The 26,772-nt window shown below is 40.4% G+C and overlaps 1 long non-coding RNA gene across 1 annotated transcript in view; it reads left to right on the top strand.

Annotated features, from left to right (window-relative positions):
• Window positions 1–599: 599 nt before the first annotated feature.
• LOC143136778 (uncharacterized) overlaps window positions 600–26,772 on the top strand; it is a 33,053-nt gene continuing 6,880 nt past the window's right edge. Inside the window, exons 1-2 of the long non-coding RNA XR_012989452.1 lie at window positions 600–1,098; window positions 20,498–20,641. This is a non-coding gene — a long non-coding RNA (uncharacterized LOC143136778). The remainder of the gene's footprint in view (window positions 1,099–20,497; window positions 20,642–26,772) is intronic.

The following is a 26,772-nucleotide window of genomic DNA, read 5'->3' as shown; positions in this document are numbered from 1 at the left end:
CACTGTATGTACACTGTACACTGTGTGCTGTGTGTGTTTCACTAATTCACGAATTGGGATAAATGCAGAGACCAAATTTCCCTCACGGGATCAAAAGAGTATACTTATACTTAATATTTATATATATATATAGCCGTCACTGAAAAGCTGTGAGTGTCGTTGAACACAGCTGTTCTCACATTAGCTGATTGCGATAAACATAAACCATTGTTGCCTATATTACCAATTATTCCAGTGTTTTTCAACCGCTGTGGCGGGGCACACTAGTGTGCCGTGAGAGATCATCAGGTGTGCCGCAGAAAATTCCCTTATCTGGACCAGTGAGTGACATTTGGGGAATTTTCTGCGGCACACCTGATGATCTCTCAAGGCACACTGTGCCCCGGCACAGTGGTTGAAAAACACTGGTGTAGCATAACATTCATTCCTGCAGGCGCACCTGCACACACATACGCACACACACACATTGTTGAATATTGAGTATCAGGTTACAACTGCTGAATAAGCCAATCAGAACAGAGTAAAATAACACTGCAGCTTATTTAAACATCTCTAAGAGAAAGCAAAACCCATTTGATACACAGACTCTCTCACAACGGTTGCACGATGTTGATAGATTTGGATTCTCTAAAGAGATTTCTTTACCATGATACAGTTCAGAAAGTTGTACAAGCGCATCCTGTCGTCAATTTAGCCCAGATGTTGGTAGAAAAAATGGTGGAAAATGATTTCTATTGCCCATGTTATTATAATTATAACCATTTCTATAGTATGTCATTTTGTTTCAGTGTACTTATCGCAATTATCACAGTGCTCTGTATAATTCAATACATGGTAGATAAGCCAGGTAACCGTAGCTGCTGCGAGACTATGACTGCTATGTTTCTGTCGCTGTGTATCTCATCGTTTGCTTGGCTCACGTTGTGGTTCGATGACGGGCAGTACTACGTATGCCAGGAGTCTATCTGGTATGGTCATTGGAAAAACTTCTCCGGTGAACCCGGAAACCCCTCCGGTGAACCCTTCAAATGGTGCGAACCTTCACCTTACAACGCAACAATGATAAGGCTCTCTACAGATCTGTTCAAAGAGTCTAAGGTATGACACATGTTTTATTACCACTGCAATCGTTATAATGTATGTACATTTTAGTTTCCAAAATGTTTATGAACACCAAAAATAGAATATTTGTATATTTTACAGATATACACTCAAATAATCAAGCCAAAAACTTAGACTTTATGTAATTTAATTAGATGACAATTTTGCATGTACAGTTATGTGCAAAATAATAGCAGTGTGTTTTAAAAAAAATGAAGCTCAAAATCCTTAGAATAGCTGTTAATTCCATAATATCAATGCATTGGGAACACTGCACATCCAATTTCAAATCAAAACATGACCAAAATGTATTAAGCTTGTGTTATACTTTTACAGAAAGTGAAGGAAAAGGAATGTTCGGTATTTTGGGCTGTTCAAAGAAATAGCAGTGTTTGCATTTTTCTTTACAAACTCAAACATTTACTGTATAAACTGAAAAATGTCTCAAGATTTTGCTTTACTTTGAATCACTGCACTAATATCTAGTTGCATTACCATTATTTCTGAGAATTGCTTCACATCTGTGTTGCATGGAGTCGACCAACTACTGGAACCTGTGAACAGGTATTCCAGCCCAGGACGATTGAATTACATTCCACAATTCCTCTGCATTTCTGGGTTTTGCCTCAGAAACAGCATCTTTGATGTCACCCCACAAGTTTTCCATAGGATTGAGGTCTGGGGATCGGGCTTGCCACTTCATAACATCAATCTTGTTAGTCTGGAACCAAGACTTTTGGGTCATTGTCTTGTTGAAACAACCATTTCAAAGGCATTTCCCCTTTAGCATAAGACAACATGACCTCCTCAAATATTTTGATGTATTGAAACTAATCCATGATCTCTGGTGTTCGATAAATAGGTCCAACACCACAGTGTGAGAAACATCCCCATAACATGAATTGTGCACCACCACGCTTTATTGTCTTCACAGTGTACTGTGGCTTGAATTCAGTGCATGGGGTCCACAGACAGTTTGTCCAACGACCCATATGCACCGAATTCAAGCCACAGTACACTGAAGACAGTAAAGCATGGTGGTGCACAATTCATGTTAGCCTTCATTAGGCTGTATTATTCTTAGTTTGGGTTTTCAAACACATTTTCCAAATGTTATTATCAGTGATGACATCTTAAACAAAAAAATATCTGGATATGCCTATTAAAAGGGTATTATTAGGCCTATACTGTGGACACTGTAAACGTGAAACATGGTTATGTAGGATAAGAGTCCAGTTCAAGAAGTAATGATGTCTCCACATTACCAGAGTTAGAGGTTGATATTCATTATAATAGGAAAAATGTCATGTAGTCAACATATCACTGTGAGCAGGTTTACAAATATAAAACCACATAAAGCCTTACAATTTAAGCATTTATTGACTATATAGATGGAGCAATATTGAAATAGCTGTTCCTAATTCACTTTAAAGGGTTGTGTGAGTCTTATTACCGGTCAATAAGAAATCCTCCATACTAAAAGAATAATCCATCAGATTTGCAGTGAAACTTTCAAGGCCTGGAACACACAGAAAATTGTATTCTTCCCAGTCAGTTTTGACATGAATAGGGTAGGGTATCGTTTGGGTTTTATCCGATACCGGTGCTAAATCGATACTTTTAAAACGCATTAATTGCTTGAACATGAAATTGAACTGTTATATTCAATTTACTATCAATATCTTATTGCTCCTACGAATAGTAGATTTAAATGTTAAAACAGCTTGCCATGCATGCACACACAATGGTAAGCTCTGCTTTCAATTTTACCCAGTGTAGGCGGTTTGCCATAAGGTAGCCTATGTTAAAGAAGCCCTATGCAGGTCTGGTTATTCCTTCGCTGTTTCTGGGTTTTCACCTGATTTGAGCTTGCATTATTCACGACATAGCTCCCCCTGCAGCTTCGGTAGCAAGTGACTGCTACGCTAAACCCCAAATAGCTAGCGAGCTAGCATCAATAAACCAAGCTAAACACATAGGGCTCACAATAAAACGGTCGAGCAAAAATCACATTACAAAAACGAAGTTCACCCAAAGGTAGGCTACTTACAATTTCAACAGCAACAAACCCAAGTCGGAGTCCGTTTTGCAGTCTTCTTAGAAACTACAATCTGACTACATTTTCGAGTATTTCCGCCGAGTTACATCCGGATGTGTTCCGACCGTGACCAGAAAGTTGCATATTCGGTTTTTCCGCGGAGAAGCACTAGGTGGAGACGAAGCACCCACCAAACGACCCAAAAAGTGTTGTAGAACCATCAGAACGACTCTCAACCTGCATAATTAAGGTCATTTTTGCTAAAATTGTTGCATAGGGCCTCTTTAAAACCGCTTGCCATAGAACTGCCAGGCCATGGACAACGGCATTTGCAAGCAAGCTAATCTAACTGGGAACAGGGACTAACAGTTAATTCAGTGTGTTTCCAAATGCTTCAAGAAATTTCATGTCTTAACCCATAAAACGCTATAGTTTTGAACATGTTAGGCTACATGTCGGTGTTGAAGTGTTTAGATTCCCAGCGCTAGCCTAGTAGACATTTTAACAGCAACTATGGCTATGTGCTAACATCAGTCAGCTGAGTTTAACGTACGGAAATGGTTTTGTAGCCTCTTTGACAGCTCAGTGACATCAGGTATGTAGCCTAACCTTATGTTTTTGCCAGCAAACTTTTAACATGATCTTCATATTCATTGTGATGCTATATGAGCCTCATGCATGAAAGATTAATATTGTAACGATTGATGTGACACACACAGTTGTCCAATCAAAGGTTTAATGCAGAAGCGGGAATCAGCCAAACACATAGACCAAGACTAGACACCATTACAGAGGAACCACAAGAGATGTCAATAAAACAAGCACGATACACAAACAGGGTAGTCACATACAATACACCGGGCAAAACACATGAGGTACAACCTAAAGAAAGACTACACAAGCTAACACATACATGACAAGGAAAACGCAATTACACTAACTAAAACCGACATTACACAAACCAGCATTCACACACATTGCATTCTGGGAGGCTAGCATTCAGTCCGGAAGACACCGACGTTACACAGCCCCCTCGCGAGCTATTGCCGTCCTCGGACCCCCTTCTTCTGCCTCATGCTATCTCCCAACACAGCAAACCTTTTTTTTTTTTTCTCTGGCACCGGCCAACAGGCCAACTAGAACGGGCGCCCACACAGCACTGTGCCTCTCATACGCACCCAAACATTTTAAAGTTCAGAGGGCCTTTCCGTCGAAGCTGCCCCACCGTTAGTCTAGTCGTGATTTCATGAACCCAGAAATGTTGAGTACCCTAAAGTTTTATTGCAGAAATGTCATCTATAGGCCTAGTGGGTGGAATTCAACTTGGTTGCCTAAAGTTGCACTTTGGGCAATTTGCATAATTAGCATAAATAGGCAATTAAGGCGAGGCAGTACAGGTGAATAGGGTAAAACATTTAAATAATAGATATCACCATGAAACTTTCTGAGTTGATTACTTATGTTAAGATGAGAAAAAAATGTATTGCATGTTTTTTATATTTTAATGTTTACATATGCAAATTAGGCCCTATCTCATTAAAAATGCTCTAATTTGCATACACACAAAAGCAGATAGTGTGATAAAGCCAGGCTCAAAATTGTTTTTCCAAGGTAAACACGTGTACTTGGTTGGGTGAGTTGGTGAAAACCTTTAAGAAACTTGGTAAGGAGGCAGTGTTGACCTATGGACAGACAGATTAAGAAATTAGGTGTGCCATGCAAAACTAGAAAAGCACTCCGAGAGTGCAGACCTCCGCCAAGCGAAAACATAACCGCCTCCTGGATCCTGACGGTGATCGATCCGGATCACTCCCAAACTTTTTGAGTTATCTTGCGAACAAACAGATGAACAGACACACAGACAAACAAACAAACAAATAGACAAACAAACCCCGATGAAAACATAACCTCCTTGGCGGAGGTAATAACTATATAACAGCATGCACACACACAAACCCACAAGAACTATACAATATGCAAAATAACTATATCCAGCATGCACACGTACACAAATGCACAAGAACTATATACAAAACTATATACAACATGCAACGTGCGCACGCACACACACACACACACACACACTGTAAACTATATAACTATATACAGTATGCACACACACACACACACACATTTAACAACAACCACACAATCCCACTCAATAGCCTTCACCATCTTCATCATTTCTTTCCTCATTACCTTCAGTCTCATCATCTTCTTGATCTTTATCTGAATGTATTGTGAATGGGTTGCAGCAGTGGACCTCACCCCCTTCACACTTGCAATAGTCAGTGCAACTGAGACTTGCAGCATGGCAGCTGCAGTTTCCTTTGCTGCAGGCTTTCAATGTGCTGCAGCTACAGCTGGTGACATCAAGCAAATTTACTGGAGCCACTGCCTGAATGGCAAGAGCGGGCATGACAGCCCCTTCACTAGCAACCTCCCACCCAAACTGTGTGATGTCTCTGGCCTCTGCAGGAGGCTCTCTCTGACCTGCAGCCTTCCACAACATGACCTGAAGATGAGCATGCAGTATGTGCAGCATCAGGTTGTCATCTGTTGGAGGAAGCTTTTAAGCTTAGGAGGCTTTTTGCTGCGACTGTAAATCTGGTAGCGAGTGTTGTTCATTAAGACCAGGAATGGTATTTCCTAGGAGTACTTTCAGCGCAGATGTTTTACCCTTCCCACAGGGATAGGAGGCAGTGTCACATCCCATGGGAAGGGCAAGACATCTGCGCTGAAAGTACTTCTAGGAAATACCATTCCTGGTCTCAATACAGTGCTTGGGGAACCTGATGCCACTCATAGTGACCTAAAAGATACTGGGACTGAGTTCTTTGTTGCACTGTATGGGCAGAAGAAGGCCAAGTCGATGAACAACACTCGCTACCAGATTTACAGTCGCAGCAAAAAGCCTCCTAAGCTTCAAAAGCTTCCTCCAACAGATGCCAACCTGATGATGCACATACTGCGTGCTTATCTTCAGGTCATGTTGTGGAAGGCTGCAGGTCAGAGAGAGCCTCAGTTGCAGTCAGTCAGTTGTACTGACTATTGCAAGTGTGAAGGGGGTGAGGTCCGATGCTGCAACCCATTCACAATACAATAATAAAGATCAAGAAGATGATGAGACTGAAGGGAATGAAGAAAGAAATGATGAAGATGGTGAAGGCTATTGAGTGGGATTGTGTGGTTGTTGTTAAATGTGTGTGTGTGTGTGTGTGTGTGTGTACATACTGTATATAGTTATATAGTTTACAGTGTGTGTGTGCGTGCGCGCGTTGCATGTTCTATATAGTTCTTGTATATAGTTATTGTGCATTTGTGTACGTGTGCATGCTGGATATGGTTATTTTGCATATTGTATATAGTGGGTTTGTGTGTGCATGCTGTTATATAGTTATTACCTCTGCCAAGGAGGTTATGTTTTCATCAGGGTTTGTTTGTCTGTTTGTTTGTTTGTCTGTTCATCTGTTTGTTCGCAAGATAACTCAAAAAGTTTGGGAGTGATCCGGATCACCGTCTGGATCCAGGAGGCGGTTATGTTTTCGCTTGGCGGAGGTCTGCACTCTCGGAGTGCTTTTCTAGTTTTGCATGGCACACTTAATATCTGTCTGTCCATAGGTCTACACTGCCTCCTTACCAAGTTTCTTAAAGGTTTTCACCAACTCACCCAACCAAGTACACGTGTTTACCTTGGAAAAACAATTTTGAGCCTGGCTTTATCACACTATCTGCTTTTGTGTGTATGCAAATTAGAGCATTTTTAATGAGATAGGGCCTCATTTGCATATGTAAACATTAAAATATAAAAAACATGCAATACATTTCTTTCTCATCTTAACATAAGTAATCAACTCAGAAAGTTTCATGGTGATATCTATTATTTATTTTTTTTACCCTATTCACCTGTACTGCCTCGCCTTAATTGCCTATTTATGGTAATTATGCAAATTGCCCAAAGTGCAACTTTAGGCAACCAAGTTGAATTCCACCCACTAGGCCTATAGATGACATTTCTGCAATAAAACTTTAGGGTACTCAACATTTCTGGGTTTACTATTGGGCCTATGGGGATCACGACTAGACTACTCGACTTTTCTGACTCGTTTTGAATCGCCTTTGACTTCTCAGGGTGGCTGGCAATGTGCATACTGTAGGCTACTCAAATATGTCCTAAAACAACCCTTAACGTTCGTTTTCAAAACTGTGCAACTCACCGAGTGGTTAGTGGTGTTCGTTGATGTTCCAAAACAAGTAGCGTAGCGAAATACAGTTTCTGTCGTGTTTTATTTGGCATTTTGTAAAATCCCATTGATTTCTGTTGGAAGACTTATTGCACGTTGATAGCTGCGCCACCGTCTATGCTTCAGGTTCAAATATTGAGCAGTTGTGAATAGTTCCACAATAGCAAATAAGACGGCTGGAAATCATACATTGCGCCGATATATTTGCTTTTAATAATCAATGAACACCACTAACCACTCGGTGAGTTGCACAGTTTTGAAAACGAACGTTAAGGGTTGTTTTAGGACATGTTTGAGTAGCCTACTACAGTATGCCCATTGCCAGCCACTCTGAGTAAAAGTCAAAGGCGATTCAAAATGAGTCAGAAAAGTCGAGATAGGACCAATCGTCAAAATTTCGGTGTCCACCACTCTAGTTCATCCAAAACAAACCAGAAAAGGGCCTTAAAGTGCTAAAAACCGGAATTTTCCTTTAACCCTAAAAGTAGCACCTACGTCGTTGACAGCTTACAAGAAGTCGCGAGGACTCCTTACGGTACCGATCCACTTGCACGACACTTCATTTTGTCGTGTCGCATTCCACTCTAGTCCTATGGGTGACGTCAAGCGACTTTAACCCTTAGAACCCTAAGCTGTTTTTAGGGCATTTTCACTACCTTTATTCATAAGGATTCATTCTGGTCATTGTAAGTGCCACACACATATATTATATATCATTTCATGTATTAATACTAGCATTGATTTTATTTTGATTTTTAAAGAATTAAAATATAAAAAGTGTATTATAAAAATTCTTATATTTCGACATGTATCTCACCACAGCAAGCTCACAGCTCTACATGCATTTCATGTGTGTGTAGGGCAGACTGTCCTGAATCGGGCAATATAATTGCCATGTTGGAGGGATACTCTGGGGCTGAGCAATTTACAGAAATATTTGCTGTGTGATTTACGGAAATAAATCCCATTTTTTATTTAGTGATGAAAAATGACCTTTCTGCGCTCCATATCTGTGACACGAACTGATCTGACCTGACTTGACCCAAGGTTGCTTGTTAGCCTGCATGCCTGTGTGTATGCAGTCATTAATTCTCAACTTTTTACTGCATTGCCATGAACAAAGTAAAGGCAAAAAGGTGTTTATTTGTTGAACAAATTGGGATGCAATGAGCCTTGAATTGGATGCCATGCAGGAATTTGCTAGGATCTCAAAACCGGAATATGAACATGCTTTGCCATAGAGAAACACATGATAGCATTGGCTTTGCCACAAGAACAGACAAAAACGTGGGGTAAGTCCAGCTATATGAAGTTATTATTTTGCTGTCACTTCGTCTGTTTTATAACCCAGAAGGATGTACTTGGTATCAAATGATAGCTCCGAGTCTCCTCTTTCATCTGACATGCGTGGCATATCTATGCGATCACGGGTCCGCGAGTAATTCAAACGAGAGGAATGAGTGTGCAGCGTTGGTTTGTGTACATGACGTTATTATTTTGCAGTCACTTCGTCTGGTTTTATAAGCCAGAAAGATCGATAAACATGGTACTTCGTCTGGTTTTATAAGCCAAACCAATCGATAAACATGTGTCTCCTCTTTCATCTGATATGCTTGCCATATCGATGCGATCACGGGTTCGCGAGTAATTCAAACTAGAGTAATGTGTGTGCAGGTGAACGCAGAGAAGTATAGACTGTAAATATGATGCAATTTGATTTCATTTCATGATTTTTTTTAATTTTCATACTTGATCGTACAGACAAGTGTGTAGTCTCGTTGGAAAGCCCCACTTCTGCTCTGTCGTGCAATAAAGGTTTCATCTCGCTGCGATGAACCGTTCCGGAGCAATGTAACAGAGAAGAAAGGGTGTGTTTTTTGACGCACTTTGCGTCAATCGGGTTCTAAGGGTTAACGTGCCCGCAAAGCATTCCGGGAAGGCAGCACTGCATTTGAAAATATGTAAAGCTGGGCGAAGCCCATCTTTATGCAAATGAATCCGTTGAACGCGAGGCGACTCTCCAATGAAAGGACGAGGTTGTAGGTCCTTTGTTCTACCACAACGGTGCCTGTGAAACTTTGGTTCCGCTTACAAGACAAATAATGTTTTAACGATCTCTTCCACGACCACCTAGTAGTCCATAAAACAAACGAAACTAGGATTTGGATGAATATATTGACTGTTGTTGTTTCTGGTGAGGATTTGAGATTGCCTTGAGTAGTTTAAATAAAACAAGATTTCCAAATGGCTTGCATAGTTTGTTTAGGCTATTAATGTGTTGTATACTGTTAAGTACATGCCTAAAATTGTGGTCCATTTGTGGAAAAACACTTAAGATACGTTAAAACGAACTGAGTATGAGCTGGTAACTGACATTTTAAACAAAACGCCCACACACGACTGAACGTGGGGAGGCAGCGCGACATCTATGCGACACGACAAAATGAAGTGTCGTGCAAGTGGATCGGTACCGTCAGACCTATTCAGAAACAGTTTTTTGTGTCATTTCATGTCGCGATGTTTTGAAATGCGTCTACAGGAGCTTCCAATCGCGAGGGAACAATTTTGCATTGCATAACTAAGGGATGCAGTAACACCACCAACAACAACCAAAACTAGCCTATTGTCAACGTGTACATTAAATGTAATGTTTCATTGTGAAACAAATTAAAATGTTCTCCTCTTTGCAAACGTAGGCATAGGTATATGGTGACAGATTCATTTAATAATGTTGCTGCGTGAATCACGGTAAGCGCGAATGAAGTGGCCACTTCTTAATGAGACCCACTGTATGAAAGTAGGGTAGGCTAAGTAAAATAGAGATGTTTCAAATAAGATAAGGTTAATTCTAGGATATGCCCCCTTGAAAACGGCAGAGATAGAACTGGCCTTTGGCCATAGCAACCATCCATTTAGAACGACTGGCCTTCATAGCAACCAAAGATTTTAGCTGTGATGCATACGTAATGTGATGCAAAGTATAGAAAGGGGATGAAATAGACACAGGTCAAGAAATATAGTGCAATGTAGACAGTAGTATACAGCTGATTTACCGAAGGTGGTTTAGAGTAATATGAAGTATTCCTTTATACATCTGAGATACATAGGCTCTCAAAACAATCCCAGGCTCTCAAAACAATCCCAAACAAACATAAGGTCTTTTTAGAGCAAATCCATATAGATTATTTGTCAAATAAACCAGTAAAACATAATTAGGGGATGGAATATATAACATTCATACTCATAGCTTATATATTTTTTAAATAAATCAGTGAAAAAGTAACCTGACCCTAGCCTGATGAATTTTGTTCCGCTTAGCTCCGCCTAGCTTCACTCACATCCATCTGGGACCTCTTCCATTGAGAGTGATTTCTGCAACCGACTTTATGGTTCAACCAATCAGGACGCAGGGCGGGAGTTTCATAGATGTGACATAGCGTAGAAGCGACTGTGAGACTGTTATTAGCGTCACGGGTTGGCTTCGATGTGAGTGGTTGAAGTAGCACGTCAATAGATGACGGACAAGTGGCTTATTCAATCATACGCAAGCATTTTTTGATTAGGCCCAGCCTTCTGAAGCAACACTTCAATGGATCGGTTCCAGATGGATGAGTGGAGCTAGGCGGAGCGAAATTCATCTGGCTAGGGTCAGGTTAGTGAAAAAGTATCCTGACAAACAAGCAGCAATTTAATGCCTTGGTCATATTTCATAATTTCAATTCTTCTGTAGGTTACCTGATAGCCCAGTTTGAGAGACGCAAGACGCGGCCAATCACTGCTGTCGTTTTATTTTATTGATTTGATCTTAGTCATATAAGCTAAATTCGAATACAGGCCACAGGTAAAATCCAATGAACCGCATTCACCCTGCAAGCCAATAGTTGAATAGCCCTCTCCTAGAGCTTTTGAGGTATTGCCACTGCTCCAACACTGACAGGCACTCTTAGAATGCTTGGATCAAGCCAGGTTCAGCATACTGTATGCCACTGTCTGCTCACATTGGTGTCCGGACCAGGGCAAGCACACTTTTGCAGTTCCCGCCGGAAATGCAGTCTAGTTTGACATTGTTGTTTATTATTGATATTCTCTTTAACCCTTAGAACCCGATTGACGCAAAGTGCGTCAAAAAACACACCCTTTCTTCTCTGTTACATTGCTCCAGAACGGTTCATCGCAGCGAGATGAAACCTTTATTGCACGATAGAGCAGAAGTGGGGCTTTCCAACGAGACTACACACTTGTCTGCACGATCAAGTATGAAAATTAAAAGAAATCATGAAATTAAATCAAATTGCATCATATTTACAGTCTATACTTCTCTGCATTCACCTGCACACACATTACTCTAGTTTGAATTACTCGCGAACCCGTGATCGCATCGATATGGCAAGCATATCAGATGAAAGAGGGGGCACAGGGCTATCCATTGGTACCATGTTTATCGATCCTTCTGGCTTATAAAACCAGACGAAGTGACTGCAAAATAATAACGTCATGTACACAAACCAACGCTGCACACTCATTACTCTCGTTTGAATTACTCGCGGACCCGTGATCGCATAGATATGCCACGCATGTCAGATGAAAGAGGAGACTCAGAGCTATCATTTGATACCAAGTACATCCTTCTGGGTTATAAAACAGACGAAGTGACAGCAAAATAATAACTTCATATAGCTGGACTTACCCCACGTTTGTGTCTGTTCTTGTGGCAAAGCATGTTTATAATCCAATGCTATCATGTGTTTCTCTATGGCAAAGCATGTTCATATTCCAGTTTTGAGATCCTAGCAAATTCCTGCATGGCATCCAATTCAAGGCTCACATTGCATCCCAATTTGTTCAACAAATAAACACCTTTTTTGCCTTTACTTTGTTCATGGCAATGCAGTAAAGAGTTGAGAATTATTATGACTGCATACACACAGGCACGCAGGCTAACACGCAACTTCGGGTCAAGTCAGGTCAGATCAGTTCGTGTCACAGATATGGAGCGCAGAAAGGTCATTTTTCATCACTAAATAAAAAATGGCATTTATTTCCGTAAATCACACAGCAAATATTTCTGTAAATTGCTCAGCCCCAGAGTATCCCTCCAACATGGCAATTATATTGCCCGATTCAGGACAGTCTTCCCTACACACACATGAAATGCATGTAGAGCTGTGAGCTTGCAGTGGTGAGATACATGTCGAAATATAAGAATTTTTATAATACACTTTTTATATTTTAATTCTTTAAAAATCAATATAAAATCAATGCTAGTATTAATACATGAAATGATGGCAGATCTGAATAGCCTAAACTCTCCTGAAAAAAACAATATATAATATATGTGTGTGGCACTTACAATGACCAGAATAAATCCTTATGAATAAAGGTAGTGAAAATGCCTTAAAAACAGCTTAGGGTTCTAAGGGTTAATGTAGTCTTACCATGCTATAATGTAGTCTTACCATGCGAAGCTGCGAGGCAACCAGTTTTCTTATTATTATTATTTCGCCATTGAAGTCAATGGCAGCCCATAGAACCGTCTGGTGAAAAGTTGTGAAATTTGGCACACTGATTGATGACAGTCCCATGATTAATTTCACCAAGTGTCATGGCGGCACCTCGAGTGCTGTAGCGCCACCAACAGGCCAAAGTTGGACATGCATTCACGCACGTAACTTCTGACCCGTTGGCCCGATTTTGAAAAATGAGGTACCATTGGAATCCTTGGACCAGGTCGAGTTCAACGCACCCTATGACGTCATTTTCTGTCATAATGTATTTTCCGCCATTTTGGATTTCATCAAAAACACTTAAAATGTATCAGGGGTCACATATTTTATCTGATTCCCACCAAATTTGACACAGATCATCTTCAGACCAAGCCTCATTCAGCTCGTGCTTTTCGTCTTCGGAACTATTACCGTTCTCCCGTAACAGCCAATCGAAATTTGCGGCGAAGCCGTCAAGAGGACACTCAAGAAAGTTGGTGACCTTTGACCTCTAGGGGGCACTGTTTTTCAATGCACTGTAATTCAGAAACATGCTTTTTGGCCTGTAGCTGCTGTTGTGCTTAGAATTACAATGTACTAATGGTGTCTGGTAATACTCTGGAACATCTTTATGTTGACAGATGGCAACTTATGACATCAACATAATTGATTCGGCCTCCATATTGGATTTAATCAAAAACACTAAAAAATTTCCCAAGGTCACAAATTTCATCTGATCCTCACCAAAATTGGCACAGACCATCTTCAGACCATGCCTTGTCAGTGCATTGATTTCTGTAACAATTGACGGAAGCATTTGCCCGTAGCAACCCATCGAAATTGGTGGCGAAGCCGCCAAACAGGAAGTGAGCTCATATCTCAGCCTCCGTAGCATCTATCAAACTTACAGTGGGCAGTGCTTCGACTTGGCCAGCTTCACTCGCGGTCCGCGCGTGGGATCACGCGGTATCACGCGACTTTAATTTGTATTTTCCCAGTGAGACGCTGCAACAACCCAAACAACCGGTAGATGGCTCAAGTGAGTAGGGTGTCTCGTAAAAAGAAATGGAGCCTGGAAAACCCTACACAGACTTCACTACAGACTTTAGCAGACTGGTTTAGAAATAATTTAATAGCCAGAAATATGCCTGCCCTGCCCTAATAAAGAAATATTTGGTTAACTGCGAGTGAATCCCGTTTGCAGCCGTAGAAGAAACGCAGGACAAATTAAACATTCTGGTTTTCTCCGAGTGCAACGATGATAGACAGACATCATTTGGACAAAATATAGAGCATATTAACCTCCGTTGCTCAGCCAAATGCCTTCCTGTTACGTCCTGTTATCACGGAGTTACAGGCATAAACGATTTTTTAAGGTCACAAGTTTACTTCATTAGCGGTTTATTTTTTTGATTATTAAAGAGTGTTTTTCATTTAAAGGTTTGACTTCGTGATTATTCAGTAGAGCATTTAGTGCTCTTCCCAATCCCAGACGTTCACATTGCATGTTTGTTTGTAATGGATGCAACCGCGAGATAGGCTACGCGTTTGACGGCAATGAGTTGTGAACGGACATGAACCAAGACATATAGCCTAGCCCAGCAGCAATCTAGGGACTGTTCGTTATTTATTGAAGGGGCCACCGGATGAATTTTGAGTGCTTCAGTCAAAAGTTGCATGACCCTCCCTTGCCTGCTAGAAATTGTTCAATGACCCTCCGACAGAATTGTTAAAAAAGACATGACCCTCCCCTTGCCGTCTTCCGCCCGCGCTGCTTTGCGCCACAGCCACACACTGTGATAACGTTCTTAAATCAATCTTTCGTGAGCTTGCATGCTACCAGTCCTTCCTTTTCAAATATGTTGCGCCTGTTTGCACAATTTCACAAATAATCATATGTGATTAATAATATGACAAATAATCCCTGTGCATGGGGACCGAAACAATGCATGCCAACTTTTTCCGTGTTTATCACGTATTTTAACTTTCCCCCGCTGTCTTGCCGTAGAATAGGCTATCCCAGATTTTAATACTCTCATAACAACCCTGCCATCGGGCCTGTCTCTGTGTTGCCCTGTTGCTACCCCTTGCCATTCCAACGAAACAGATGTCTTCAAATCATCGTTTTCCTTGCTTGAATGTCATAAACATACAACTTTAGACAGCAGAATTACGCATAGGCTACTTGGAACATAACACATTGACAAAGGACAGATGTATCTTAACACCCCCAATTATCACCACTTTTGTTCAGAAATTCTAAAACAACGATGTTTTTTAACACTTCAAAATAACATTTGCTAAATTAACCTTACATTTTTCAGTAGCCATAGGTGTGTAGATTTGAACAAAATCTGGTTTGGTTCTTAACGGCACATGGACGGTTAGACCGAGAATTCTTGTCGTGAAATTAAAATTCCACTGGAGCTCCAAGCGGTTGTGTACACGCAGCCTTACAACACTGTTTACAGCTCTTTGAGTCACGGTAAAATGTCATTTTTGGTACATAGCTAATTTAGATACACCTATGGTGTGGGTGGTTGCGTCTCTTTAGGAGTCCGCTGTCTTGGTTTGTATAGAAATGGATATAAGTGACACATACACGCAAGACGGTGGAAATACGGGACCGACGGGGAGTTCCGATATGTTGCTAGTGACAAAATATTAACTTTCAGTGTTTTACGATGTCTTTGTCATGGGGAAGTGTTTTTCCCCATGCATTTATTCTAGGCTACTGCAGTGACTGCCGTGAGAGAAGCGGGTTCTGTGTTTTGTTCATGAGTGACTGACGCGAGAGAAGCGGTGTCTGTGTTGTGTTGCATTGCGTTGCGTTAATTTATTTTCATTGGGCATACCGTGCCGTGCCGTTCACAGCTCTTCAGTTCAGTTTTTTGAAACAGGAAGCGCGTTTGTATGGTTATATTGCTTGACGGGGGGATCCCAAGCAGCTTTCAGCCATAAGGCTACTTTGAGAACATTTCAATTCACCCGACACTAATATTCAAAATGTTGACAACTTTGATTCGACGACCGGTTTGATTCCCATTTTTTTTTTCACGGACCGTGGGGGGGGGGGGGGGGGGGGATATTGGGGGTTCGGGGGTTCCATGTTCCATATGTGTTGTGCATGCATTACTTGAAAAGAACTAGCTCCAGTTATGTATGAACAGTGAAGGTAACGAACTCTTAAAAACGTGAAAAACGTGAACTTGAAGAAGTGAAAATGTAACAATATGAACTATGAAAATTGAACAACTTGAAGCTACATCTATCAAGTGTGAACATGCTTAACAAAATATGGGAACAAAACATGGGAACTAAACATGCATTATGAATATAATCAGTGGGAGCCCTGTGCTTGTTCCCTGCAACAAGACAGTGACATCCTCAGTGTGTTTGAAATGTCCAGTCGATTGCGCAATTTGGTTTTAGTTGCAGTCATTGCAGAAAACCCGGCCTCGCATAGATACGTGGTGGGAAATGGTAGCAACGTTTTCAGCGCTTTTACGGCTATCTCGGGATATTCTGCTTTGGTTTTGATCCAAAAACCCGCCAGAGAGGTTTCCTCATACACACTCTTAAGACCACCGTCATTTGCAATTTCGATCAACTGCTCTTCCTCCTGCGCTGACATGTTAGGACTATTCGGGATATTGACAAATGGGTTGCGGACCCACTCATTGGTTTGCCGTGGATCTTTGGAGGATGGGAAGTAGCCTAACGCTCAAACTCATTTGAAAGCGCAACAAGGTAATCGCGCACCAGCTGCAAGAGAAAGGGCCCTACCTCAGTCTCTCCCAAAACCCCCACTACTGTTTGGAACATATCAAATACACCCCGTCCCCATTCGTCCCCACAAATCAAGCTTGGCTTTAAATGCAGCGACTTTATCTGCCAGTTTAAATACAGTCGTCATTCTCCCCTGGAGTGACAGGTTGAGGTCATTAAGCAACCCAAATATGCCACATAGGTAAGCGAGTTTTGACACCCAGTCCTCATCACTAAAATGTGCAGCTAACGGTGACTTTTTTTCTGTAAGAAATCTCTGCAGCGGCTCTCGCAACTTAAACACCCTGGCCAGTGTCTGCTAAAGATGCTTGTTTTTTGATGCTCATTCTAGCAGTTTAGCTAACTTCGTGTTACACTACCGTTTGCCAAGAACTGATCAAGTGAAGTGAGCTGACCTGAGGCTGCGCAGCGCTGAAGGCAATATGTAAAGTGTTGAAGGCGGGACAGACGTAAGAAAATAGACCTGGCAAAATGCAAACATGTGTGCAATCAAACAACTGCATATAGGCCTATGCCATGTAAAAACGTGACATTATTGCGAATTAAATTGAGTTTAGTTTGCATGCATTTTTTTTAAACTCATGTCGTAGGCTACGGCCCGGTTAGGAATGTACCGGCCGCGGCCCGGTGTTTGGGGACGCTGCCTTAGATGGCAGGAAAAATCTTCAGCCTATTAACTGACCACCCGATTCACGTTGGCTGGGGGGCCATCAGACATTTGTGACCAGTTAATTCGGCCCTGCCCCCAACAAATCACACCTTCCCACCTCTGACAGCTTAAAAGAACTCACACCTATTCACAAACCTGCGGCATTTTGCCGTGTTTTGAAATCCTATGCAGCTTTCAATAGTGAGGAAGCAATTTTGCATTGTAGGATAACTAACATGCAATAACGCCACCAACAACAACCAAAACTAGGCTAATCATTGTCAAAATGTAAATTAAATGTAACATTATTGTGCATCAAATTAAAATGTTCTCTTTTGCAAACGTAGGCATAGTAACAGAATAATTTAATCAATCCGTATGTTTCATTAGGCTACTAGGCTATTTGTTTTGCCTTACTCATTATTCATTTAGGCTAGGCCTTTTTATTCAGTTATTAATCATCTTCCTTCTCACTACTTGTGTAGCGCACGCATTCTCCGACCTGTCACCTGTCACTCATCATCGGAAGACAGGTGTTTGGAATCATTCCCGCGTTACAATCGTCAGCCAATCAAGGTGGTCACTTCAGTCAAGCTCGTGCATGAGTAATGACGTCATCTATAGCAACGAAGACTCACTCCTAGTTTAGGAGTTGTCTGAAAGGCTTTGTGAATAACTTTTAAGAGAAAACTCCAAGCTAAAATCTTTTAGTGCGATTTAGGAGTAGCCTACTCCTAGTGGTAAGATAAAAGCCTTTGTGAATAGCCTACGGCCCCAGTTATTCATCATCTTCCGTCCTTGTGTAGCGCACGCATTCTGAGACCTGTCACCTGTCACTCATTATCGTAAGGGAGGTGTTTGGAATCATGCCCGCGTTACAATCATCAGCCAATCAAGGTGGTCACGCTTGCCCATTTACACAAATGAATGGTCGAATATTACTGATGATCATTGTTATTTAAGAACATGCAGTGTGCGTAGGGCACCAAAAACATCTTGCTCGTAAAAAAGCATCATACCGCACATTGTGGCGGGTCTGTTATTTACTGTAGGCTGCGCAAACCACAGGGCAAGCCTGCATTCGAGGCCTTCTGTTGAAGACTTTTATATAAAGCCTGCGCTAACAGTAATCATCCTGCCCCTGATAGGCCTACCACAGCTGTGGATATGTGTGGAATGTTCAAGTAATAACACAATCCAATGTGTGTCTCAATTGTCCCCCGCTGACCAGACCACCTCACACATTTCTCTAGATTTTGCAACGAATTTACATGACACAATGCCATAAAATATGCCAGTTTTAGGACACAGAATAATGTTTATAATGATACCAGTTAGGCCTACGTTTAACAGTAACAAGTGTAATGAGCTATTCATTGTCGAAGGTGCATGGTCAAGTGAAATTCTTACTTTGGAAAACAAATATTTGCCGATATCATCGCCGATCATCAGAATATTGCTCTGGACTGCAGGTAACTTGTTAACCCAGTGGTTCTCAAACTTTTATTTAATTCCCCACTTTGATCAAGGGGCATTACTGATGATAGTGGAGATAACGTGTTATCCCGAGGCCTTTGCCAGTCAGCATCTCCGACGGTAGTCTACCCTATTAAAAATAGGCTATACGTTTTCGATGTCCCAAACGGAGAGACATAGGCTACTTTATTGTTTTTAACGATCTCTATGCTACTCACAAAAATGTAGGCATGGGGACATGTTGAAGTAGGCTATCCAACTGTCGTGTGTTAAATTATTGTGATTAGGCTAGCCTACGGGCCAGTGGTTTTCAAACATGCGTGACTCGGACATCTAACTAAATGCAACAGGCTCATATCTTCCTCGCATTCGCAAAATGAGGACCAGTGTTTTGTCAAATTGCAAATAGCTATTCGTTTTAACGAATTTTTATGATAGTAGCCTATGCTTTTTGTATAGGCTACTATCTTAATCTTGGAATATCGGGAGGGAAGTGGCGCGTCTGCAGTCAGCCAAATATGAATGTAATTCTGCGGCATAAAGCAGATGTATTTGTTTATTGTACAGAAACAGAAAAATAAAAATGACATGTCAAGCAGTCAACTGACTACATTGCAGTCAAGAAGTAGGGTAAATTAAGACACTGTTTTGATTTGCGTAGTTGCATTGCCCCCAACACTGACAATAACATAGCAGATTTCGATTTTCGCTACCACCGTGTAGTCAAGCCTTAAGCCATACCCAAGTAGCCTTAATCGAGGTAATGTTTAATTATGCATGATTTATTTTGTTATTGAATTCGTAGGCTGGGATTCCTCTCGGTAACAATTATGTTTGGTAGCCTCCTGCTTTTTCAGAAGGGGCGGCAGTCAGGCTACTGACAGAGCGATGTACAGTGGCAGAGCGACGCACAGTGGCTGAAAGTGGTACTAAAGCTTCACGCAGCTTCACGCCTCGTAATGCGCGACTGAAGTGGCCATTTGAAAGCGATGCCCACTGTAGCATAAGGTGTCGTGACTCCATCGGGAGGACGTCCAAGAAATTTGGTGACCTTTGACCTCTAGGATCGCTGCAAATAGCAAAAATGCAAGTTGGCTTGTATTTTTTGACGTGCTAGACATGAAACTTGCTCTGACAGCTTATGGCCATATGTCTGATTGCAGCATTGAGCTAACAGCATTGAGTTGCCGTGGTTACTCCGGCCTACTGCTTGGCCCCCACATTGCTGCTTGCAGCTATATTTGTTATTATATTTGATTGAATGGACATTATTGTTTATTATTGGTATTTTCCTTCATTTTCATTGTTTATTTTCATTAGGCTATTGACTGAATTGACATTGTTGTTTATTATTGCTATTCTCCTTAATGTAGTCTGACCAACATGTTTAAATTGTTCCCTGTTAAATTTAAGTATTATATTGTTTTGTATTTGTATGTTGCTTTGGACAAAAGCGTCTGCCAAATCCCATAACCATAACCGCATAAAAAATATGAAAAACCACTAAAATAGGTACAAATACTCTGCTACGCTTATTCATTATTATTTATTTTTAATCATGAGTATGGACTGCAAAAGTAATATTTTCACATTAGCAGCAAAAAGTATAAATAATCCTTAAATGATGCTTTGGCTTGCCCTGTCTTGTAATTAAATACTGTAAATATGCATTTATCTAACTGATTTCGATTGTGTGTGTCTTTTTTGTATCTCCAAGGTCATAGCAAAGGGCATGGTTGTTGGCCTTTCGGTCTCCACATGTCTTTATTTGATCCATGTCTTCACTTGCAACATAAAGGGAAGCCCTAGCCCATCCACACCTGCTGCCCAAGGCTTCGGAGGTTCGAGTTCATCTCTCTCTGTATGTACATTTTAGTTTCCAAAATGTTTATGAACACCAAAAATAGAATATTTGTATATTTTACATATATACACTCAAATAATCAAGCCAAAAACTTTAAACAATAAAGCCAAAGACTTTATGTAATTTAATTAGATGACAATTTTGCATGTATTTATATTACTTTTATTATAATGTAAAGGGTAAAGTTTAATGGTATGTGCTTCTATCATGTTGGGTAAATCACAATTGATTACATTAAGTGAATGTACATTTCTACATAAACTTTATATGTTATAATTAAATGGACACTTAATGTTAGGGTGAAGTTTAACATAACCCTTATGTGCGTGCATGTAAAGTTAAGGTGAAAGTTTTCATTAACTTTAGTTGTTTACATTATTGAGTAAAGTTAAAATGAACTTTGCAACCTTAATTGCTTCCCAGCATGCATTGCAACATTTAGTTACCTGCCTTCATTAGGCTGTATTATTGTTAGTTTGGGTTTTCAAACACATTTTCCAAATGTTATAATCAGTGATGACATCTTGAACAATAAAATATCTGGATATGCCTATTAAAAGGGTATTATTAGGCCTATACTGTGGACACTGTAAACGTTAAACATGGTTATGTAGGATAAGAGTCCAGTTCAAGAAGTAATGATGTCTCCACATTACCAGAGTTAGAGGTTGATATTCCTTTTAATGGAAAAAATGTCATGTAGTCAACATATCACTGTGAGCAGGTTTACAAATATAAAAGCACACAAAGCCTTACAATTTAAGCATTTTTTGACTATATAAAATAGATGGAGCAATATTGAAATAGCTGTACCCAGAGCCATAGAAAAAGAGAGTTGCGACACTCTTTGAAGTCATCGCCACGCGGTCACGTGGTTCACGTACGCTTCAACAGTTCCAAACAGCTCTTTGCGTGTAGTGTTATTTCAATGGGATAGACAGCAGCAAGTGCGTTATTGGACGGGAAACATTACAACAAAACAAAAACGAGTGTTATTACGTGTTAGCATGCTTACATTATAGTGTCAATTACATATTGCGAGTATAATTGGTCTGCAACATCGATCTAAAATATGTTCTTTGGTAGTTCTAACATTGGACGTTTGTTTCCTTGCTGGACATAAGCTGTTATTGGATTCCTACATTTGTCTGTATCACGCTACATATACTTTACTTACATTGTCAAAATGTAGGCTATGCCTTTTGTATCCCTTTGTGTGTGGACATTAGATCCAGTGTCCTTCTCAGTTCGTTTGGTGAGATGAAGATAAAGGTGCCCAGACCCCCCCCCCAATCTACAGCTTTGATCATTGTAAGACTAGCAATAAACGTCTATCAAATATATAAATAGCATTCAGTAGCCTAACAGCTTACATTTTAAAAGTTTCATCAATGCATTAAATCTGTTCAGTTCTTTTAGAGAAATAGCATAAAGGTGGCCTTGGTAGTAACATTTTAAGACTAGCCATAAACATGTCAAAAACACATAGGCTAAATAAGAATCAATAACAACTTAAATGTGAAAAGTTTGATCAATACTGCAAGACACCCACTGTTTCAATAACACACTAAGCAATAAGCAATCAACTATTTCAATAAAATACTTATAACTTATATTTCAGCCGCCTGGTGAGACTACAGCATGAAAAGGATGACTGATGTTAGGTTTTCAATAGAATTTTTCAATATGTGTTTAAAACAAGAACAAGAACAAATGCAAAAAAGACTGTGAGGAAGGTATGGTGACACTGCAACATAAAAAGGAGGTCTGACACTAATTTAGGTTTCCAAAAAATAAAAAGATTTCAGTATCCAAAGTTTAAACAACAATTGTGTGTGAACTACACAAAAGACACAATGTGGAAGGGATGGATAGCTCTCCATATACTCTGTACACCTCTAAGAGGGACATGGTGACATTCTTGAATTTCCCCTTGGGGATCAATAAAGTATCTATCTATCTATCTATCTGGTAAGGAGGATGCAACACATTTGTCTGGAGTCAGGAGTGTTATGGGAGGTGTGGAAGATGCTGGATCAACACAACTCCCTTTGTGTAAGGGCCCCATTGTGTGGACCTCAAACATAAAAAATTATCTTATCTGTCCATTCCAGTCATATATCGCACACCCTTCTTTTACTCTGCATCCTTGGTCCTGGATAAGCAGAACAGGCACAGTGTATACTTGGGACAACACATTAAGTAAGTAGCAGAAACCTAAGCAAGAGGCCAGCAAGAGTTTTACATAGGCTACCCATACACAGCCAACTATTTGCAAGGCTGGTTGGGGGTGCCACAAGTCCACACAACAACTATAACAATAACAACATGAAGAATGTTGGGAATTACTTTCAGAGTGATCTATGCCCTATTAACCTGACTACACTTTTCAGTTATCCAAAAAAATACATTTGTCCTACTTACAAAGATCACTGACCTAATGAAAGGCAATGCCCTCGTGTCACGTCAGTCACTTCCATGCAAACTTCGCTATGTATTTGACAAATTACTTGACAGACAAAGCAATCAAAATTATTACACCAAGAACACCAACACGAAATGTAAAATTACTGAAAACTAAAGGAACTAACCTGAAACCGATTATCAGTTGGAGCAAAAACTCCTACTGTAGGCTACTATAAAGACGCCACTGTCCCACAACCACGCTTGTGCCACACCCGTTTGGAACAGTGATAGTGGCACAGGACTGGGCTGGCAAGGGACACAAGAGCCACGCACCAGTAACAACAACAATAACTTATAATAGTCTAGGTTTTGCTCCTACTGCTTCCCCTGAAATTCATAACTGAATCTTTCACGAGTCGTGGACACTAGCTTCATGTCATGTTCAGGCCACGGTTCAGTTCATAACGCCATAAAACTCGCCATCTAGCAAGCTAATCTATATCAGGTTTAAAGACAATAATCACATTAATTTGCTCCATTTTTCACCAGAAGAGCGTTAATCACAAACCCATTGATAACCAGCACATCTAAATATAGAGTTACCATGCTGAATGAACTGTAATTTGTCGTGTTCCCCCTCATAGCATGTCTATCGTTAACACTATTATGTCAATGAGCTGACTAGCTAACGTAAGCTAACACAATCAATCAGGTTTGATAAATATAGCATTATAAACATAATAAAAACCTGTTGACAACCAACCTATCATCTAAAGTTGCCCTACTACAATAGGCTAACCAAATGTGTTTTGTCTGAAATTCATTATTGACGTAGGAACATTATCTTTAAGCTAACCTCTCTCCACATCAAGGTTTGCAGGCTAACTTTTAGCTTCGAAATTTCGGTCAACATTTAAGCTATAAATATCAGTTAAACAAGCAGCACAAAATCCTCAAAGAACAATACCAGTATCTACTAGTGCAGTTGGTATAGGAAATGCATATGCCAATTGAAAAAACGTTGTACCTTCGTCTACTTACCACTGACAATATCAGGCAGAAAGCAATGAAAGTGAATGGGGCTAAAGCCGTGAATGTCAAAGTTAGGAACTTATGAGCTCAGCATAACGCGGAAGTAGCCTAGAAAAAGCGCCGCCATTGTTTCCTATGGAAGTCTATGGGAGTGTCGCAACTCTGTTTTTCTATGGCTCTGGCTGTACCTAATTCATTTTAGAAGGATGTCTCATTACCGGGCAATCAGAAATCCTCCTGTACGTAAAAGAATAATCCATCAGATTTGCAGTGAAACTTTCAAGTTTCGAGTTTAACATGAAAAGTCAACACTGTCAGAGAAATTATACTCTCTGACCATAACAGAAAAGTTATAAAATTCTACCCATGGGAATATTGTGTGGATAGTCATCTACTTGATGGTGTTTGTGTGTAATCAGTTTAAAATAGACAATAAAATATCAGCTACAGTAGGTAAACCTTCTGATACTGTTAAATTTCATATTGCAGGCCCCAGCAGTGGCGCGACTGGCTGGGGCACCTGCACTGTACACTGGCGACCCGGGTTCGATTCCCGCCCCGTGGTCCTTTCCGGATCCCACCCCGAATCTCTCTCCCACTCACTTCCTGTCAATCTCCACTATCCTATCTAATTAAAGGCATAAAAAAGCCCCAAAAAAAAAAAAAATCATATTGCATTTTAAAATACAATTTCAATAAGGAGTAATATGTCATCTCTTTAAGAATATTTGGACTGGGGCTGTGGCATTCTGGGAAATGCATTGTGTGTTGGATAGAGTTAATATGAAACATTAAGCTATTATAAAGTCTACAGTAGTGTTGCTTTATCACTATGCCGTGAGGATTATAAATACTCAGTTGTATTGTTGAAATTAACACTCATAAAGTAAGATTAACTAATGGCCAATTTGTTGCAATATCATCTTTGTTAAGGGCAGAAGCAATCTTACTTTCTGAGATGTCCACCTCTGGTCCAAACTTCTTAACTAGCACTATTTGGCTAGTTTAGCCTTATGAATATTATTCAAATAATAGTTAGGCAAAAGTTATATCCCAAGAAATGTCTCTACTAAATTGGTGTCCAAATGTAACCTGACTCTCGCCAGATGAATTTCGTTCCGCCTAGCTCCACTACGAAATTCATCTGGCGAGAGTCAGGTTAGTCCAAATGTAGTAGGATTAACTCTATTAGATTCAATAATGGTTAACACGGTCATTTGAATTCTTGGAATTTTAGTGTACAAAATCTGCCTCTTGGACGCCAGTTCAGTTCAGTCACATGGAAAGCAGGTTCAAATTCTTAAACACCTAATGGGAATCAGTGCATACCACCACCTACTGTGCCGGAATGTCACGCACATGGGAAAGTCAAATAAAGTTTACCTGATTTGTTTAGATTCAGTTGACGCTGAGCACATTCACATTGGGCTCTGTCAGTTAGCATGGCGATCCTTAAAACCGAGGTTTTAGAGTTTAACACACAGCTGAGCACTAAGTTGAACATGATTGCTGTGTAACGGCTCACACAGGATTAGCTAATTCCAAATTAAACTCGGGTTAAACCAGAACTACTCTGATTTTGAATTTTAACCCAGCAGATGCAGTCAACTTAAAGGTGGATGCATTTCAGGATCTTGGGGAATATGTATGATTGTTGCAGCTAAATAAAAGTTTTTGTGTTATAATTACCAGTAGTTTAAAAGAAATCTTGCACTGTCCATTGCACTCGCAATTATTCATTAGCAGGGGCGTAGCAGCAAATTCTGGGCCCTATGCACAAGTGGTGGCCATGCCCCCCCAACCAACCAACCACCGGCTGTAAGCATGAAGCATGAGGTTCACAACTAACTACTATCTAATCACACATTGAATTAATCTAACAACTCTTATATGTACTGTATAACAGAAAATAATCTTATTACCCAAGACTTCCCAATTTCTGTTTTATTTGAAGAATGTTTAAAAGCTAGAACATGAAATGAATGAAAACACTTTTGGCTGAGAGAACAGCTATCTATACAAATTGAACACTTTTGACTGAGAGAACAGCTATCTATACAAATTGAACACTTTTGGCTGAAGAGAACAGCTATCTATCAAGGAGCATATTAAAGAAAAATGCCACATTAACAAAATGCTTCATTTCAATGAAAGAAAAAAAAAATTCATTAAAAAAACAGACTTCCACAAAGTGCTAAACACTGAAATTTACACTCCAGTTAGTGCCCACTGACGGGTCTTTTTGGTGGCAAAATCCTTGATGAGGTCCTTAAAGGGACACCAGGCAACGTTTTCGTGTTAATTAATCATCTTCGTAAGTCGGTATATGGTTAAATGACTCATTACGGGGCGAATGAAGGCTCTCTCGCCCGCCCCTTCTGCCTGTAGGAAGAATATCCCACTTGCAAGTTCGGTGTATCCTACCCGCCGACCGAAGCAGGATCAGTTTACAGCACAGAGGCAGGCTAACGAAGCGCTAGCGATTGTTGCAAACGTGTGTATAATTGCAGAGCCGGCGAAGAAGCAGCGAAAACCCTTGACTGAAGATGCAAAGAAAAGGAAAAGAGCTTCAGACCGAGCGAGGGGGAGTTTTGTAGAGAAAAAGCATCAGGCTTGCCTGGTGTCCCTTTAAAGTCCAGTTTTCTTGCCAACTGACTTTCAATGGAGAGAAGGGCAAGGCTGTTCAATCT

The sequence above is a fragment of the Alosa pseudoharengus genome, unplaced genomic scaffold (genome assembly GCF_046254945.1).
Source record: "Alosa pseudoharengus isolate Yale_2024_CS ecotype anadromous, Long Island Sound unplaced genomic scaffold, YU_APseudo_1.1 YU_APseudo_1.1_scf_20, whole genome shotgun sequence".
NCBI lineage: Eukaryota > Metazoa > Chordata > Actinopteri > Clupeiformes > Clupeidae > Alosa > Alosa pseudoharengus.
This window is presented reverse-complemented; position numbering and strand designations above follow the sequence as displayed.